Here is an 18643-nt window from a genome sequence, read left to right on the forward strand (position 1 = left end):
AATGAGCAAGGAAATATTAATTAGCACTTTCATATTTTAAAATATAACATTTTGATATACACACTGAAATAAAAGAATGCTGAAAATAAAATTAAACATAAAGTACTTATTTTTATAAATCAATAAGACTAGTAAATATTCTAACCAGTTAACATAACTGGTTAATAATATTAAAAAAACAATAGCCTTCACAATACTTGCCAAAGATCTCTAGGAGGTTAAAGTGCTAACTGTAAAAATTGAAACCATTTTTCAAAGAGGAATAAACTATGGGTAAATAGTTACATAATTTTGGAGAAAGAAAAGACTTTAGAAGCAAAATAACAAAACTTTACTAGTTCTTTACAAAGGTTTTATAGTTCTGTGTATTAAAAAACACAATGAAAACATTAGAAGGAAAATAAGCTGGGGGCAAAAGATTCATAAAATATATGACTGAAACAGGGAAGTCTGGCATTGAGTGATCACAGGTTGATCTGTAGGTTCAAAATATGTCTATGTACCACTGACCATGTAACTACTACCATATATGAGACAGAACAATTGGAACAGCTAGTGCTTTTCTCTTAATCCTTCTGTCTCCTGAGAGATAAATCATTTTACCAAAACTCAAAGTGACAGCCATTCTCTGCAGTCCTCTGCTACTACCAGGGCAGCTGAGGAAGGCACTGACTCAGTGACCAACTGCATAACAAACTGGTAAGGGAAATACTGAATCACTAGACTTGGGAAAGGATGAAACAGTAACACATAGCTTGGAATCAACCAAAAGTTTATGTCCAATTAATTCCAGGGCTATTGGAGATATGCCTTTTCTGTTATTGCTGCCTATATTTCTTCTGTGTTAACTGAAGTTTATGTTAAAGAGTCATAAATTCTATAAATTCTACCTTCTATATAACTGCATTACCATTGCCCTAGTTCAAGATGTCATTGTTTTTCATTTGCCTACTGCCATGACCTTCTAATCTATCTCCTTCCTTCCCTCCATCACATCTCTCATCTAGAGATCTCTAAAGTGAGGCACAGATGCCCTAGGAGCTATAAAGTCAATCTCCTGAGTATTGGAAGAAATATTAGTCTATTTATTTTTATTTTCACCCCAAAAATTCAATGAATGTAAAATTAAAATTTATTTGTATATAATGAGCAGACAATATAGTACTTTTTTCCACAGAGCTGCTGTGAAGATTAGTTAGGGTAGAACAGTGCTTAGAAAACAGTAAGTTGTAAATGAAGATTACCTGTAATTATTAATATGTAAGTCAATGCCAGCCATTTCCTCTGATATGGTAATAATCCTGAGGGCAAAGAGGACATTCAACAATGTAAAATAATTGACAGTTTCAGCATATTGTCTTACAAAGCAGTTGAAGTCAGGTTTTGATTATTTTGTTTTAATCAAACTGGTTGTCATAGAATAGTGATTAAAAAAAGATTTCAGCAACAAAATAGTAAAATAAAACACTAAATTTAAGATAGCATTAAAAAGCCAAGAAAATCACAACACATGCATTTAATCAGCTACATTCTGGCGCAGAACATGATGAACTAATCAAATCCAATATGGTTATGTAATTTTCTCCCAATATTAATATCAGCAACTACAACACTTCTTACCTATATATTTAAAAACTCAGGAATACATTTTGCTCACCTATTAAAAGTGTTTGCAAATTCTATTAGTCGGTATAGAGCTGATTTATTAAAAATCTGACAACTTCCAATTAATTTGTAACTTCTGTGTGCCATCAGGAAAGATGGGAATTTCCTAAGTTTTAATACAAAACTTTGCATAATTGAAGGGTAAGATTTGAAAGTGAAGAAATATTCTAAAATTGAATAAAATCATGGATACTGAATAAATCTTATAACAATTATGAAAGTAATATGATTAAAGAATCAAAATAAACTGAACTAAGATAAGCACATCACAGCTTTTTCACAAAGGGTAAATAAACTACGGAGTTGTTTTCTTTTTAGGAAATATATTTATTCACATTGTTCTCAATGTAAGCATACATAAATTTTATATAGTGGTGAAACTATTACTATCTTAACTTTATATTAGGAAGCAAAGTATTTTACTGTTAATAAAATTTAAAAGAATTAAGAGTTGAATCCTATCTTTATTTTCCCCTTTTGTGTAATCTTATACATAACTTTAGTACTATGGCACTAGCAATGTAACTTATAAACAAAAAGTATATGTTATATTATGAAAAAATCCAAAAAGCTGGGAAAACAAACACTGCTGTAGTCTAATTTTCACAGCTGCTAAAGTTATTCTCTTAACACACACTCGAATCATGACTTACGCTTCTTTAAAAATCTGTTAATGTCTCCCAATGGCCTAATGAACAAAATGCAAACTCTTTAACAAAATATATGAGTGACCGGGTCAAATATTTGCAGTCTAATATCTATGAGGCTTTTCCCCTCTCAGACGTGACTAATTCCCCATATTTCTATGACACTTAACCTGTAACTTTAACATAGTACTCACTTTTCCTTTTTCAGTATTGTTAGGAGTTTCTGTAGAAGGGTGAATAGAGCACTGGACAGAGTCAGGAAATCTCTGGATCCACCCAGCTGTACTGCTGTATAACCAGGAGACACTGATTTGTCATTTTATGTATCTGAGCTTCAAGTCTTTAAGATGGAGATAATGGAAGACTGCTGGCAATAATTTACCTAAATTTTGGAGTTAAGTCACCTGTCTCCAGCAGTTAGTAAATACTAGTTCATTAAATGCTGGTGGACCTATGTGTTATTCAGAAAAATACTAATTTTCAAGTAAATATAATAAAACTAACATCCATAGCTACATTTAACCTTGATTTTCAAGATACATTTAAATTTTATTCCCACTTAACATCTAAAGCATTTGATTATTTTTCCTGTATTTGACTATTTCATTTTAGGATTAATACACATCTCTATTTGGACTGTAAAAATATTCACCACTTCTCACCATTTACTCAAAGGAGAGTTTGGATGCTAAATGATCCCAGAAGTCCCAATCTAGAGTAGAATTTCTTTCTAATGCTCAACACATGGCAGAAATCACTGCAGGTAAAGTTAATCTTAGATCCATCCTAGGAGACTTAATTAATCAAGTAATTAAATGAAATTATTTTAAAGTATTGTGACCATGTAGCCTGGTGAAAGATGGAAGGTTCTGGGAATTGATTCAGCTCTTCCACTGATGTGCATCACAAGAGACGCCACCTGTGAACCACATTAATTTGTGAAGCTTTGAGCCTTCTGGCAATCAAAGCAAGCAGGTAAAAGAAATGGGCTCTGAGAAAATTGGATTTGGTCTTTCTCTACACCCTACATATTCAGACCAGAAAGCAATTTCTTAACACACAGCTTTCCCAAAATTCACACATATGTAGAAATAAGGGAAGATACCCAATGAGCATGTGTGTGACTTATAGGACACAAAAAGCTTCAAACTCAGCTGGGCTCATGTTGACAACTAAAAGCAATGTTATGGCATATCAGAATGACATCTCTTTGTATATATTTATATATTAAATATAGTACAATCCATATTTTGAGTAAAAGAATAATGTGCATCTACAAATATTCTATGGGCATTTCTCTAGGTGTATTGCATGAATATGTTTCACATAAAGTGTCACAGAAATTCATGTGTGGGTGGGGTCAATACAAAGGGAAAAGCAATAGCTCAGTCCCTACAGAATATTGATTGGTTTTAATAGCTTTGTTTGAATCCCAGCCTAGAATTTGCTAAAATATTCTGGCTGAAAACATTATTAATAAAATCATTTACCTTTAAATTCTTTCTTGTTTCTAAAAATGCTATAAGATCCTGGGGAGTCCACCACTGCACCTTACTGCATACTTTAGACCTGAGAGTACTCACATTTAGTTACCCATCAAGCAGAGAAAAGACAAACGCTAAAACTCATGAATTTTGGAAACAGAAAAATAATGAGGAGAAATAAAAGTATACAGTGAAGGTCTATGTCATTTATAGGCTCAAACTCTCAATTTTCCTTTCAGTAGGTGAAAAGAAGAATTCTTAATCATTAATTGAAGAAACCCTCTAAGAATACTAGCTCTTAAGGTAAATAATTAAGACTTTTAAAATATTGCAATACTAACCTGGGGGAAATAAGTATTAAGTTTCTGATGCATTCTGATTTTTTAAATTTGAAATTTTCAAATGAATTTGAGCTTCTGGTGTTGAAAAATCAACATGTAAAAACCAGTTCTTTTTACAGAAAAAAGAAATTTGAAGATATTGTCTGACCACCCCTGGCCCTGCCACTCACAAAACTATCTTTTCATGAATAGTTAATAAACAAATAATTTTTTTCTAAAATATATACGGAAGAAAATATCAAGATGGATATATAATGAAATTGAGTTTGAAAATTTTTAACTCACTTTCTGTGACCCCAGGTGTTAATCGTTTGATAAATCTATCAAAACAAGTTTAGTGTAGCAGGGTGGGGTGCCAGTAATGGCATTGTTTAACATCTCTCATGTTGAAATAATTTATGAAATTGAAAATAGTATTCTTACCAGACGTGCTCAAAATTAAACAAAATGTTATAGAACAAGACTCTTTATGCTTTAGAGATACAGTCAATACTAAAATATTTACTGGTGAGAGAATACACTCCCCAGAATTATCTTCAAAGAAACCCAGACACAAGGGTTAAAGTTGGAGGGAGTAATGGAGGAAACAAGGTTTGTTATGTAAGTGGAATAATAGGTACATGTGGGTATATTATACTATCACTCTCTATTTGACATGCTATGTAATTGTTTAAATCTTATGCAGATATTAAATATAGCATTGTTGAAGTAAAAGAATGAAAATAAGCGAAATATTCATCAATGCAACTGAGAACTTATAAAAAGGTATCAAAAACTAATATCAAAATCATGCAAACCTCTTAAATGAAAGAGTACATCATGGAAAATGGGATTCCATAAATATATACACTTACTATGTACCCACAAAAAATAAAAACTTTTAAAAAAGTATATCTGCTTCAGCTGTTATGACCATATTGTAAAGGAAAAGTGAATAGTTTTTATTTGTAGAAAAGGTAGAAAGGATTATATATATTATATAATTTATTATAGAAGCATTAGGAAACTAATAAATTTATTTATATCTTTATATCAACATATATGTATGTGTATATAAAATGCTGCTATAATAAATTATTCCAAACTTAGGGGCTTAAAACACAAATTTACCTTATAATTATGGATATCAGAAGTCCAAAATGGATCTTACTTGGCTAGAATTAAGGTGTTGGCTGTTACATTCCTCATGGAGGTTCCAGGGAAAAATTCATTTTCCTGCTTTTGCCAGCTTCCAAAGGCCACCTGAATTCCTCGGCTTGTGACCTCTTCCTTCATCTTCAGCTCTATCTCTGACTGAACCGCCTGCCTCCCTCTTATAAGGACCCTTGTGATTATATTGATCCCACCTGGATAATTTAGGATGCTCTTGCCATCTCAAAATCCTGAGTATAATCACATCTGCAAAATGTTTTTTTGCCATGTAAGGTAATATATTCATAGGTTTAAAGGATTAAGATATGAACATCTTTGGAATGGGGATGCAATGGGTATTCTTCCTATTACAGATACATATCTTTCTGATGATGCACAAAGTCTGGTAATATTGGATTAATCTAAGGAAGACCATAGGACAGGTGGTCTGGGGTAGAAAAAAAAGATTCCTATTTACTGTCCTATTCTGCGCTTTGTTTCCCGTGCATATGTATTATTTTAAAGCACCATGTTTTAAAAGTCACCCAAATGGATAACCCATTCTAAGTGATATTTTAGAAAGATATCATTGAACCTGCCAAACTAAGTCAATAGTAAAAATTATAGTTAAAAAGACGACGTTAGTATAAAGAACCTTTTGGGACTGGGCATCAGTTTTAAATATTTCTTAAATTATAAAGTTTTAGCCTATGTCTACATTCATGTTAAGATAACTGGAGTCTCCTTTAAGCATTACTGTACATTTAGAAAATCTAGCCATAACTTTAAAAATAGTCATCATGAGGCTTGCATGTACTTTGTCACTAGCTTCTTTATTAAGTATAATACATTCAAATGAATATGTTTCTTGGAAATGTGGAAAAAGAAAAACTGACCAACAATACAAAGGGGTTTATTATGGTCTGTCCCAGATATCACCTCTTCTCTCAGGTACCATAAGATAAATAGGTCCAGCATTGTAGAAGAGCAGAAATGTGCACTTGTTTGTGGTAAAGAGAACAAAAGTGGCACTCACAGCCACTGTGTGCCATCAAAATGGATAGCATCTGTGAAAGCAGTCAGAGAAGTTGAAGTGAGCTCTTTAATGGCCCAGGATTATAGACAGAAGTGTCAGAACCAAGCATACATGGGCATTAGCACATACTCTGGTTTTTCTTGAGATCATGTAAGGCTTTTGTCTTTTACAACGGGCATGAGCAACAGTGAATAGACAGGCAGCAATACTAATGTATGCCATGTCCACAAGCTTGGTTTGCTAAGTCCTAATGAAAAAATAACCAGAAGACATTTACTTGATTTCCTTTCCTTTAGTTTTCAGAACCTTAGTTTTTGACAATGATCAAGAAGTTGCAACAACTATGTCTTTTTTCCATCGTTTTACTCTGATTTCCCTAGATATTAAATGTTGCAAAAGAAACATCGGTTTTAAAGGTTGCTCTATTTCTGTTTCTGATCATTAACATTCTGCACAGCATGCCTCAGGAAGTGTAAAATGAAATGTGCAGATTCTAATTCTTATTGATAAAATAATGAGGGAGCCAGAAAAAGGTCATAGCTTAAATACCAGATTCATGAATGTACAATATCATGTCTCATTCTGGGACTGATATCTCAGTTGCAATTTCTCTTGTTAATTCTTAAATCTCATTAAAATATTTCTTGTGTTTTATAAAAGGATAAAAATTTATTCATGGATTCCCGACACATTTGTACTTATGACAATTTTCTGTTCCATCCCATATGTGGAGATAAACAAATCATTATTACATTTTTAAAAATCAGTAACACTTCTGAGATTTTACAACATGACTTATACATAAATTGAAGTTTTCAGTTGAAAATATTTCTGGAGAAAAACACTAAGAGTTTTATCCTATACAATATATAGGGGCAGATGGGCTATTTCTCAGTGGCACAGTTACTCTTAATTGCTATACTCTTTTCTCATTCCTTATTAATGAATTGAAACTATATGGATTTTGCCCTAGAGAAGGAAATAGAAGACTACATTTTGTATCTTTACTGTATGCCAATATTTTCTTTTTCTATGCACATCATTTAATTCTCATGGAAAGCTTGTGAGATGGTGGCAACCTCAATTTACAAATGAGCAGTATAAAACAGAGGAATTAAGTAAATTGCTTGAGAGTGCTCAGCTGGTGACTTAAATGCACTCTAACAGATTCCAAATCTACACATCTCATCTCTACTACAACATACTCATTCCCATAGTACTTTTCATGTGGAACCAGGAATATGTCTACTAGAAATTTTAATATTGTTTACTTATTCAAGATGAAAGGACAGGAGTAGTGTCTCAAACCTATAATTTCAGTGCTTTAAGAAGTTGAGGTGGGAGGATCACCTGGACAACAAAGCAAGACCCATCCCTACAAAACAAAAAGGTCAAAGTGCACACTCGCAAACCAATACAGGTAGTCTTCAAAAACATTCTGCTGTATTAAAATTGTAGAATCTTTGTCACTGTTAAAGTTTTCATTAATAAAATGATTGGAAAACTAACAAGTGTTTAACCTAGATATCACTTTGATTCATTATCACAAACTATATTGAGAGTAAAAGTTACATAAAATCTGAACATAAACTAAAATTAGGTGTCAGTTTGTAAGGTGTAAGGTTGAAAAGTTCAATAGACTGATGTATTCTCTAAAGGGTGTCTTAGTTTAAGGGGCAGAAACTGCTGGCTCCTACCAGAATGAACATGCTGTTGATGGAGTCCCTCTCATCTCTACAGAGGCTATTTGGTTTTATTCCTCCTGTATGTGTGGGAGACTCTCAGCCAACCAAGAGCTGCATGCAGCATGCCACCCCCCTTAAGAAGTGAGCAACTATCATCATAAGATGATTCCCAGCATACTGGAGAAAAAAAATGTTTCAATTCAATTAACACTTAATTGCTATTTTTTTTTTTAATTATTATCTTTTACTGTTCCCTTTCCTATCGGTTTCTTACAGCCTTTGAGACAACTTTCACTCAAAGCCTGCTGAGAGAACTCAGGAAAATCACAGGCATTTCCCACAACCAATATGCCCAGAGTGCAGTGAAATTTTACAGCTGAGATCTGAGCTGTAGGCCTAATGTGTCTGCTGGCAAACAGTATTCAGTATTCTACTTTTTCTCATCCTTTCCCTCCTGGCCCCAGCCACACTGTGGAATTCCAAAAGTGTCTCATAACACTATTCAATTCTAAATTAGTCTTCGTAAATCTTTTTCATAGCTTCATCTACTTTCATCAGCAATTTGTGATTGCCCCTTCAAAACCTTTTTACAAATGTCTTTCTCATAGCTGTCCTTATACAGCAATTTTCACTGACAGTTAAGATGGGGAAGACTATTGAACGTCCAAATAGCAGCTCTTCCATCAAGTTCTTTTGTCATCATTGTTACAAACTCATCTTCCCAGCACATATTCTCTGTAGACAGGCCAAAGACGCTAAGATTTCCAAGTGGTATTACTTAGTTGTATGTGAAAGTGATATGCATGCCATTATTTGAGTTGACGTTTTCATAAAAACAATGGTCTGCCTTACATTCGGAAGAGGCTGTCAACCATACTAATCAGTTTAAATAATAGTCAGTAAACTAAATAAGAAGCTGGGAAAACTCACCTTCCAAGCATTGCCGAATAATCAGGTAGGGCTAGTTAATGCCTAATTACTCACCTAAGCAGCCGGAAAAGTTCTGAACCATCAGGGTGGAAGTTCTTGTTAAAAAGGTGTAGGGGTCTGGGCGCGGTGGCTCGCGCCTGTAATTCCAGCACTTTGGGAGACCGAGGTGGGAGGATCACGACATCAGGAGATTGAGACCATCCTGGCTAACACGGTGAAACTGTAAATCGAACCATTGTAAATCAGAAACTGTCTGTTTAGGGTTCAGTACTAGCCAAGGTTTCAGCATCCACTGGGGGTCTTGGATGGTATCCCCCATAGATAAGGGGAAACTACTGTACGTGCAGTTAATTATAAATACCATCCCTTAGAATACATGTTTGGCAGTTTTCTTGTTTCCCATAAAGGAAATCAGCAGGTAATTAAAGCCTATAATTTTTTTTCTGAGTGAATTTTGCATATTGGGGAAGTGGAAAAAAATTATCCCTCTTGCATGATAACTAGCAAACAAATCTTCCTAGGGTCCATAATACTAATGGGCCAGAGCCTGGCAAATGTATTCATGTACATAAGAGACATGAAAAAGTAAAACTCCGTGCGTTTACTACTCAAACCCACAAAGATTTCAACAGACTTCCCATCATGTTTTGGGTTATGCCAATGCCCAGAGAACACCTACATATAATACAAAGTCATAAAACCCCACACCACATCTGAATGTGATAATTCAATCACAGCCAGATTTCAGGGGTTAGAACAATGTTCTAAAAAGTGGTGATGTTTCTGGTTGCCAACAACTTTCTCCCTCATACTCCAAAAGTAGAGTAGATGAACTAATCTAGGGCTCCTTAGGAGAGACTCTGGTGAAAGAAAGATCAATTAAGCCTTTAATCTAAAAACTAGGGATCTGCCATGGCCTCTAGTAATTGTGCTTAATTACCTCAACAGCAAGGAGTATGCCATTGCCAGAAACATAACCCAAGATAATGGTGCTAGAGTTTGTATGGTTTAGTTTAAGCTTCAGTTATATCATTTACCCACCTTTCACAAACCTTCACCTTGGCAAATTTGGATAAGTCAAGTAGGAATCGAGTTTGCATTAGGAAATCTGTGAAGCTCATGAAGTTTGACTGCAAACACTCTCAACTCTCTTTCTACCATCATATTTTTGTTTTCTCTTTTTTTTTTTTTTTTTTTCCGAGGTGGAGTCTCACTCTATCGCCCAGGCTGGAGTGCAGTGGCACGAACTGGGCTCACTGCAGCTTCTGCCTCCTGGATTTAAGTGATTCTCCTGCCTCAACCTCCCAAGTAGCTGGGACAACAGGTGCCTGCCACCACGCCCAGCTAATTTTGGTATTTTTAGTAGAGACTGGGTTTCACCATGTTGGCCAGGCTGGTCTTGAACTCCTGACCTCAAGTGATCTCCCCACCTTGGCCTCCCAAAGTGCTGGAATTACAGGCGTGAGCCACCGCGTCCAGCCTACTTCTGTTTTTATAACCTTCTTTATAGCTTTGATGAACCTTTGGATTCATTCCATGTACCTAAGAAAAATCTAACTTAGATTTCATTTTTCAGACAATTGATTAAATTGATTTAATCAATAACTTGTTTCTTCCTAAGCAGCTAATATGTTCTGAGTCCACTGGAAGCACTAGGAATATAATATTTCTAAGACATCTTATTACCCTAAAGGACTTTAAGTCTAATTTGGAGGAGAAGGTAGACGTATGAAACAATTGCTGAAGAACAGTGTACAATAAAATGTTAAAGTAACTCATACTGTATATGCAAAAGTAGGTAGAGAAGTAGCAAATCAGTGTGAAACTGCAAAGTGGAAACATTTTTGGAAGAGGTGAAACTAGAACTAAACTTTGAAGTCTGAGAAGAATGTGGTATGGGGAGAAGGCATTGTAGATGGAAAATAATTAAATTATGATAATATTAAAATAGAGGCTAGTGAATATAATACCATCCTGCTTAAACAAAATGTGGCTTTTTATTAAGCTTTCATTTCTTCATCTCAAACAATAGTGATATACAATCAGGTGTCACTTAATGATGAGGATGTGTTCTGAGAAATGAATCCTTAGGTGATTTTTGTCATTGTAGGAACACCATAGAGTGTACTTATACAAGCATAGATGGTATAGCCTACTACACACATAGATTATATGATATAGCCTATTGCTCCTAGAGTACAAACCTATACAGCATGTTACAAATTTGTATTTAGTACAGCATGTATCAAATATTGTAGGCAATTGTAACACAATGGGAAATATTCGTGTATCTAAACATAGAAAAGGTACAGTAAAAATATGGTATAAATGATAATAAATGCTACACCTGTAAAGGGCACTTACTATGAATAGAGCTTGCAGAACTGGAAACTGCTCTGAGTGAATTGGTAAGTGAGTGGTAAGTGAATGTGAAGGCCTAGGACATAACTACACTACTATATAATTTATAAACACAGTACACTTAGGATACACTAAATTTATAAAATAATCTTTCACTTTCTTCAGTAAGAAATTCACCTTAGCTTACTGTAACTTTATTTTTTAAATGTCTTCATTTTTTTAACTTTTTGACTCTTGTAATAACACTCAGTTTAACATACAAATGCATTGTACTGTGTTTTCTTTCTTTATATCCTCGTTCTACAAGCTTTTTCTTTTTTTTTTTTTTTTTTTTTTTGAGACGGAGCCTCGCTTCTGCACAGCAAAAGAAGAAGAAGAAGAGCTTCTGCACAGCAAAAGAAACTACCATCAGAGTGAACAGGCAACCTACAGAATGGGAGAAAATTTTTGCAATCTACTCATCTGACAAAGGGCTAATATCCAGAACCTACAAAGAACTCAAACAAATTTACAAGAAAAAACAAACAACCCCATCAAAAAGTGGGCAAAGGATATGAACAGACACTTCTCAAAAGAAGACATTCATACAGCCAACAGACACATGAGAAAATGCTCATCATCACTGGCCATCAGAGAAATGCAAATCAAAACCACAATGAGATACCATCTCACACCAGTTAGAATGGCAATCATTAAAAAGTCAGGAAACAACAGGTGCTGGAGAGGATGTGGAGAAATAGGAACACTTTTACACTGTTGGTGGGATTGTAAACTAGTTCAACCATTATGGAAAACAGTATGGCAATTCCTCAAGGATCTAGAACTAGATGTACCATATGACCCAGCCATCCCATTACTGGGTATATACCCAAAGGATTATAAATTATGCTGCTATAAAGACACATGCACACGTATGTTTATTGCGGCACTGTTCACAATAGCAAAGACTTGGAATCAACCCAGATGTCCATCAGTGACAGACTGGATTATTTTGGGTGATCGATCACAATTGTGCAACCTAAATCATCCACAAATCAAGTTTCCATGGAAGTTACTGGTTTCTTTATATAAATCCAACATATTCATCCATTTATCTCTCACAAAATACATAGTTTCCAAGAATGAGTGTGTTTTCTTAATCCTTACCTCATCTCCAGAACCTAATACAGATAGTACTCACTCAGTAAGTCTCTGTTGAATGAAACTCATCCCACTAGAATTTACTGAATGATTAAATTGTCAGGCAATGTTCCAATTACAGAGGCTAAAGATGTTGGATACTTTAGACACAAAATATTTTAAATTAAAATTATCTGAGTGCATTGGTTATAATAATTTTCCTTTCACTAAGAATGTTCCAGAAGTACAAAGATAGATGGCCAAAAGTCTGACTTATTTCATGACTCCAAATTTCAGGCCAAATGTTGAAAGTGTGAGGTTTAGGCAGCTGACCAAGCCAACCCCATTAGGATTATTCTCCAGAGACTTTCCTAGGGCGATCAAAAGGAAGGTGGCCAATCCAGCTCTGAAGTGGAGAATAAAGGATGTAAAGATCGAGAGCTAGAGATAGTCATGTTCTTTATCCTATGGAGGATAACGACTTTCAGACTACTTGAAAGATGGATTCAACCATACCTTTAGGCCCACAAAAATGACCTATTAATTCTTTATGTTGGCTTTGGAAGGTGTGGACTGGGGAAGGAGAGAGGGAGGTATTTATCAAGAACAGGTGGTGATTGGGAGTACTTTGGCAAAGAGTGTTCCTTTTACACAGGAAGGATGAAAGAGATTGAGTGTACTTCGACCAAGAGAGGAAAGTGCAGCTAGGAGGAAGAAAGATCAAGAGGTTCCAGCTACATAGTTTCTCCACACTCCAAAACTGAGAATTACCCTATTGGTTTTCAGAAATTGTGAGGCCAACAGTACTGGGGAAGTTTGTGGTAAGTGCCAATCTCTCAGCCCTGGGCCCCAGAGATTCTGAATCATGTGACTGGGAAGGACAGGGTTGAGGTGGAGTGGAACAGATGGGCCATATAAATATTATTTTGAGATTTACCTCGAGTATAAGTGATACAGATGATTCACAGATATGACTGGTTCCTGTATTCTTTTCCATTCTGTTATCACACATGTGCTGACCACAGAAATGTTTGCTTATGATTCCAAACTCAGTCCATTCAGTCAGCCTGTGCCATCCACTCTTTCACCATCCCAAACACTAATCTTATATGTCTCTTTTCTAACAACATCTGTCTCTATTGCTCTTTTATTTTCAGAAAATACACTATACTATGATTTGTTTCTCTTCCCAATTTACTAATAGATCTTGGAGTTCCTTCTACAATAGCAAATATATATATATATAATATATTATATATATACCATTCTTTTCAGTGGCTGTATATAAATACATAATTGGATGCATCAAATATTGTTTCACCATTGCTTTTGAGATATAACCTCAGAATTTTTTTTCTATTTTTTTCTATTACAAGAAACCACGCAACGAACATTCTAGTACCAGATCTTGATGAACGTAGATAATATGTTCATAAAGTAAAATTTTAGAAATACAAGTTATTGGATTAAAGAATATGGCATTTAAAAACTTCTGAATGTTCAAATTTTTTTCTCCAAAATATTTACTCTAAATCCTATTACAAATTAGAGAGAATAAACATGCCTTTTCCCTTAAGCTTCATCAGTATTGCACATAAACAAGCTTAAGAATTTTACTCATCAGATAAGTTTGAAAAACTCAGTTTTATTTGCATTTATTTGATTATGAATAAGGCATATCCTTTATATCATTTATAAGCCTACTCTATCTTGTAAAAATGTAAATTATATGTTCATATTTGAATGTTTTTCTGTTGCTTTAGTTTGTAATATTATTTTATAAAAGTGCTTAGAAAATTAATAAACTAATTCTTTTGTATGCCATCTAAGCTGAAAACACTTTTCAGAAGCAGTTTTATTTTTTATTATCTGTAACATAAAATGGTCTGTCAAAAAATGTGAAGAGTCTGCAATTCTACCCTGCTACTTGAAAGTTTCACAGAAACTGTGAGAAGAGCTGTGGTTCAGTGGCCCTTTGCTTTGATTCTTCTGAATGCTCACAGTTGCAATTGCCAGAGAAGTTTCACAATATTAAGAGATCTGCTTCTAAGGTCTGCCCATCTTTGCACTATTTAGCAATTTTTTCTATCACTCAATTTAGATTGATATATCATTTTACTACCATAAAAATTGAAAGTTTATTCCCATTAACTGCTAAACATTTAAAACATGTTCCATTTAGACCCATTCCCCTTTTTTCTTTGATAGGTATTTGAATTCTGATTTTTGGCACTTTTAATACGAAAATGTTAGTTGTTATGTTTTTAAATGTAATGTTCTTCAAGAAATTAATTAAAAGTGATGTCCATCAGACCCAAATACCTATCACTCAGTGCTCTTCCCAACTTGTAAAGGTTTACTGGCTTTTTCGGTCAAATTTTTCTCACTACACAGTGTAAAATAGCAGTGCTTCTCCTGAGCAACTGGTTTGTTTTCATCCTATAGACACTGAACCAATAATTCATCATATTGTCCACTCTACCTTTATTACCTAAAAGCTCAAAGACAAATCTATGTCCTACCACTAGGATCTGTAAAGGAAAAACCTCCGTCATGCAAACTGTGACTAACCTCACCATGTATTTGTTGTTTTTTCATTATTATTTCCTCTTTTGCTTACTTGCTTGTATCACATACTCTTTCATAGAGTGTCTTAAATAATTGTGGAGACTAAGCAGAATATAAATTAATTAATTAAACTCAAGCATTGAGAGAGTTCCCAGTGAACCAAAGTTTTGCCTCATTATGTTCACCTTCTAGTGGTTGACACAAATCATTCTTAAAAATAAAAATGTCCTTCAGTGAACTCTTAGCCACTCATCAAGGCATCAGCATCATTTGTTAAGCAACATAAACTTGAAATTAACATTGTTCCCATTAGCAGCCCACGTACACAAAGTGCGTCACCTCCTTCCCAGGGGCTGATCAGAAATCATTCTGTCTTCCATCTGCTGCTTTTGGCTATTTATTTGATGCTGTGAAGCATACCCAGGAAAGCCTTGAAGCCACAAACTTCTCCCTTTTCCCATTTGTAGCATCCATGATTAGGAAGGTACGAAACAAAAATAAACTAACAAAACCACACAGAGCCAGGCTCCCATGCGGCAGCATTCAGTGCTTCCCTACTTTTGGCTGCTTAGTGGTTCTCGTCATTACCTGACTCTCAAGGGCATGTTTATTTACATTTGGACAGAAAAGCAGACGTTCTCTCAATCTTTTTTGTTTGACTTTCTGGTCTTGATAAAGCAATATATATTAAAAGAGTGCTCTTAGTGTAATATTCATTTAAGAGCAAGTATTTCAACCTGAATGCAAACCCCCAGAAAGGGAATGTATGTGCGCAGATTTCATAAGCACAAACCAGTGCACGTCTTCAGATCAGCATCTCTCCCAGCAATGTACAATTTTGTGACTGTGACTTTGACCCAGGCTGCTAAGGAACAAGTATCTCTGCAGTGACGCAGGAGGCTGAACAGGAAGTGCCCGCTAAGTGTATTTGGTGACTCATATCCATTTGCTCTCCAGCTCACTGCAGTTTGCTCATTAGCATCGGTGCTGGGGGCTAATGGATACTCAGTAGGAAGTAATTTTTCATTGTAAATGTCTAGTGAAAAAAACGGAAATGAAAAGCCAATGAGCACTCGGTTCCTGACAAAGCTTTCCAAGACTGACAGAGATTGTGTTTTGAGAGGTCTGGTTACAGGCTTCAGTAGTGAATTTCAGGTTCTTAGGACTGATTACCTTCATCTTAAAATAGGCTTTCAATCTCGACACACACAAAGTGTGAAATAAATGAAGCTAAGTCAGAGAGTTATATTTATCTCTATTGTCTGTTTCCTTTAAAACGATTAGAGGGAATGTTTTAAATACCATTTATTCATTATGTGTCCAAGCATCCAGTGGTGTGTTGGTAAATGTTTAACAACTGTCTCTGGGTAAAAAGAAAAGGCCCTGATTTCCACTGTTTGCTGATTCCCATGGTGTAAACACTCCCACCACAGCCAGTTTCAAGCTACAACTTGAGTCTCTGAATGCAGAATTGGGAAACAATGGAAACAATTATCACTCCTTTAAGGCAGTAAGCACCAGTTCCACCTTGCCCTGCCACTCCTCTAAATGCAAATGGGGGCTCATCTTCATGTAGAATGAAAAAGCACCGTCCTTTTTCACAGAGTATCCCCCAAATCAAAGCATGATTCTGTTAGACTGCATGCCACTATATATGTATTTATATAATTTTATTTAGCTTCTGCTTTTTTAATTCTCATTCCTGGCTCATTTAGCTCTCTTGGGTTTTTCTAGTGGCCCTAGGAGTAATATTTGAAATGTTATAGGAACAGTCAACTCACTAAAAATAAAAACTGGAGTATTATCTAACACTAAGCAGTTTTTTAAAAATTTCCTTGCACAGTAAGACTTTTGCACTGTGGCACAAAATCATTGATATATTAACCATGCAGAGTACCTTATTGTTTGCCATTGTAAGCTCTTTAGAATTTTGTTTTGTATCCAAATGTTTAATGCTTTTAATGGTGACTATTTTTCTGAGTTATAAGAGAAGATGAAATATTTCTGGGAATACGTCTATACTTACCTTTGGAAAGTGAAGTGAAAATCTTGCTATTTAAATGAATGAAAGTCTAACACCTGATCAATTTAATGCCACAAATCATGAATCTATTGCCTAAAAAACTAGATTGGCTATAGCTAAAGTACTACCAAAATATTCTATATTAAAACTCCAGAATGCACAGGAACTTAAGACAAAAGACGTCTAAGAATAAAAATTGTGAGGCATTTTTATTTTGTAAGGCAGTCTAGTTGTATGTTCCTCAAGGCCTGGAACAGTGGGTTAGAGTTTGACTGCTGGAGTCAGACTGCTTGATCTAAAGGCCAGTTCTGACATTTACTAGCTGTGTGGTCTTAGGCAGGTTGCTCAAGAGCTCATCCTCTCCACCACAGTTTCCTCCACTGTTAAGTGGGGACAATAATAATTCACTGGGTTATAGTAAGGATTAGCTCTGTCAATATTTATAAAATGCCTTTATAGGTACATAAGTGTTTGCTAAATAAATTTAAAGGAGAATTTTCAAAGACTAAAAAACAAAAAGAAAAAAAACTAGTGAATTAGAGATCAAATCTAAACCTTTCAAGGTAGTTGATTTATAGAAGAAAGTGTAATTTCACCTAATAATTACATGAATACTCAATATTGCTCCTACTCCCCTGACCATGTAAATTAATGCTAATGTATCACACTGAATTACAAGTAAAAAATTTAACAGTCTAAGTAAAAGAAGCTACATCTTCCTATTTCAATCAGCCTGGAGAAAATCTTCTTAAATGGGAACATTCAAGTAGTCAAAAGGGTATCATTCTGATTATTAATAAAGACATGCATGGAACTATAAAACATTCCCATCTTCATAGTATTTAATGGCAGTGGCAGAGGCAGAGGAGCATGGATTAAGGCTCTAAGGAATTCTGAGGGATTACTAATATCTGAAATATCACTGAAAGTATTTCATGGAGCTATGATTCACAGCTCCTGTCAAATATCAGCGTCCTTTCAAAATTCAGAGTTGGATTTAAATCAGGCATTACTTTCTATTCTATAAACCCTGAGTGATGACAATGAAGTGCTATAGTGTTAGTATTGAACAGCAGTGCACTGAAAGGAGACAGGCCTAGGTTCTCTACTGTGTTTGCTCTTCCCAATCCTAACTTGCCCTCTTTTGGTTCCTCCTAGTCTCATTCTGCTGACTTCCTGCTAAGCATCAAATCTTCCCTTTCTCAACCAACGTAATAGACCTGGCCTCTGCCCAGTTTCACAGCAACCTGTTGACAATATTTCTACTACTATATTGTGTGGCTGTTTAAGTCTTTTTATAGGTCTAGAAGTACTTGTTTTATGAATGTGGGTGCCCCAATGTTGGGTGTGTATATATTTAGGATTGTTAAATCATCCTGTTGAAATGAAACCTTTATCATTGTATAGGGCCCTTCTTTGTCATGTTTAACTGTTGTTGGTTTAAAATCTATTTTATCTAATAAAAGAATTGTGACCCCTTCTCTTTTTGTTTACTGTATGCATGACAGATCTTTCTCTAACCCTTTACTTTGAGTTTATGAGTGTCATTACATATGAGATTGGTCTCTTGAAGACAGCAGGTGGATGGGTCTTGCCTTTTTATCCAGTTTGCCACTGTGTGCTTTTTAAGTGAGGCATTAATTGGAGATTTCT

General features: G+C 35.0%; 1 long non-coding RNA gene across 1 annotated transcript in view; it reads right to left on the bottom strand.

The window, feature by feature from the left end:
• Positions 1 to 1237: 1237 nt before the first annotated feature.
• The window catches only part of LOC144340730 (uncharacterized), a 71793-nt gene continuing 54387 nt past the window's right edge, over positions 1238 to 18643 (bottom strand). The window contains exons 2-3 of the long non-coding RNA XR_013417020.1: positions 8974 to 9139; positions 1238 to 1301 (exon numbers count right to left, since the gene is read on the bottom strand). This is a non-coding gene — a long non-coding RNA (uncharacterized LOC144340730). The remainder of the gene's footprint in view (positions 1302 to 8973; positions 9140 to 18643) is intronic.

This window comes from Macaca mulatta, chromosome 4 (genome assembly GCF_049350105.2).
Source record: "Macaca mulatta isolate MMU2019108-1 chromosome 4, T2T-MMU8v2.0, whole genome shotgun sequence".
NCBI classification, from domain to species: domain Eukaryota; kingdom Metazoa; phylum Chordata; class Mammalia; order Primates; family Cercopithecidae; genus Macaca; species Macaca mulatta.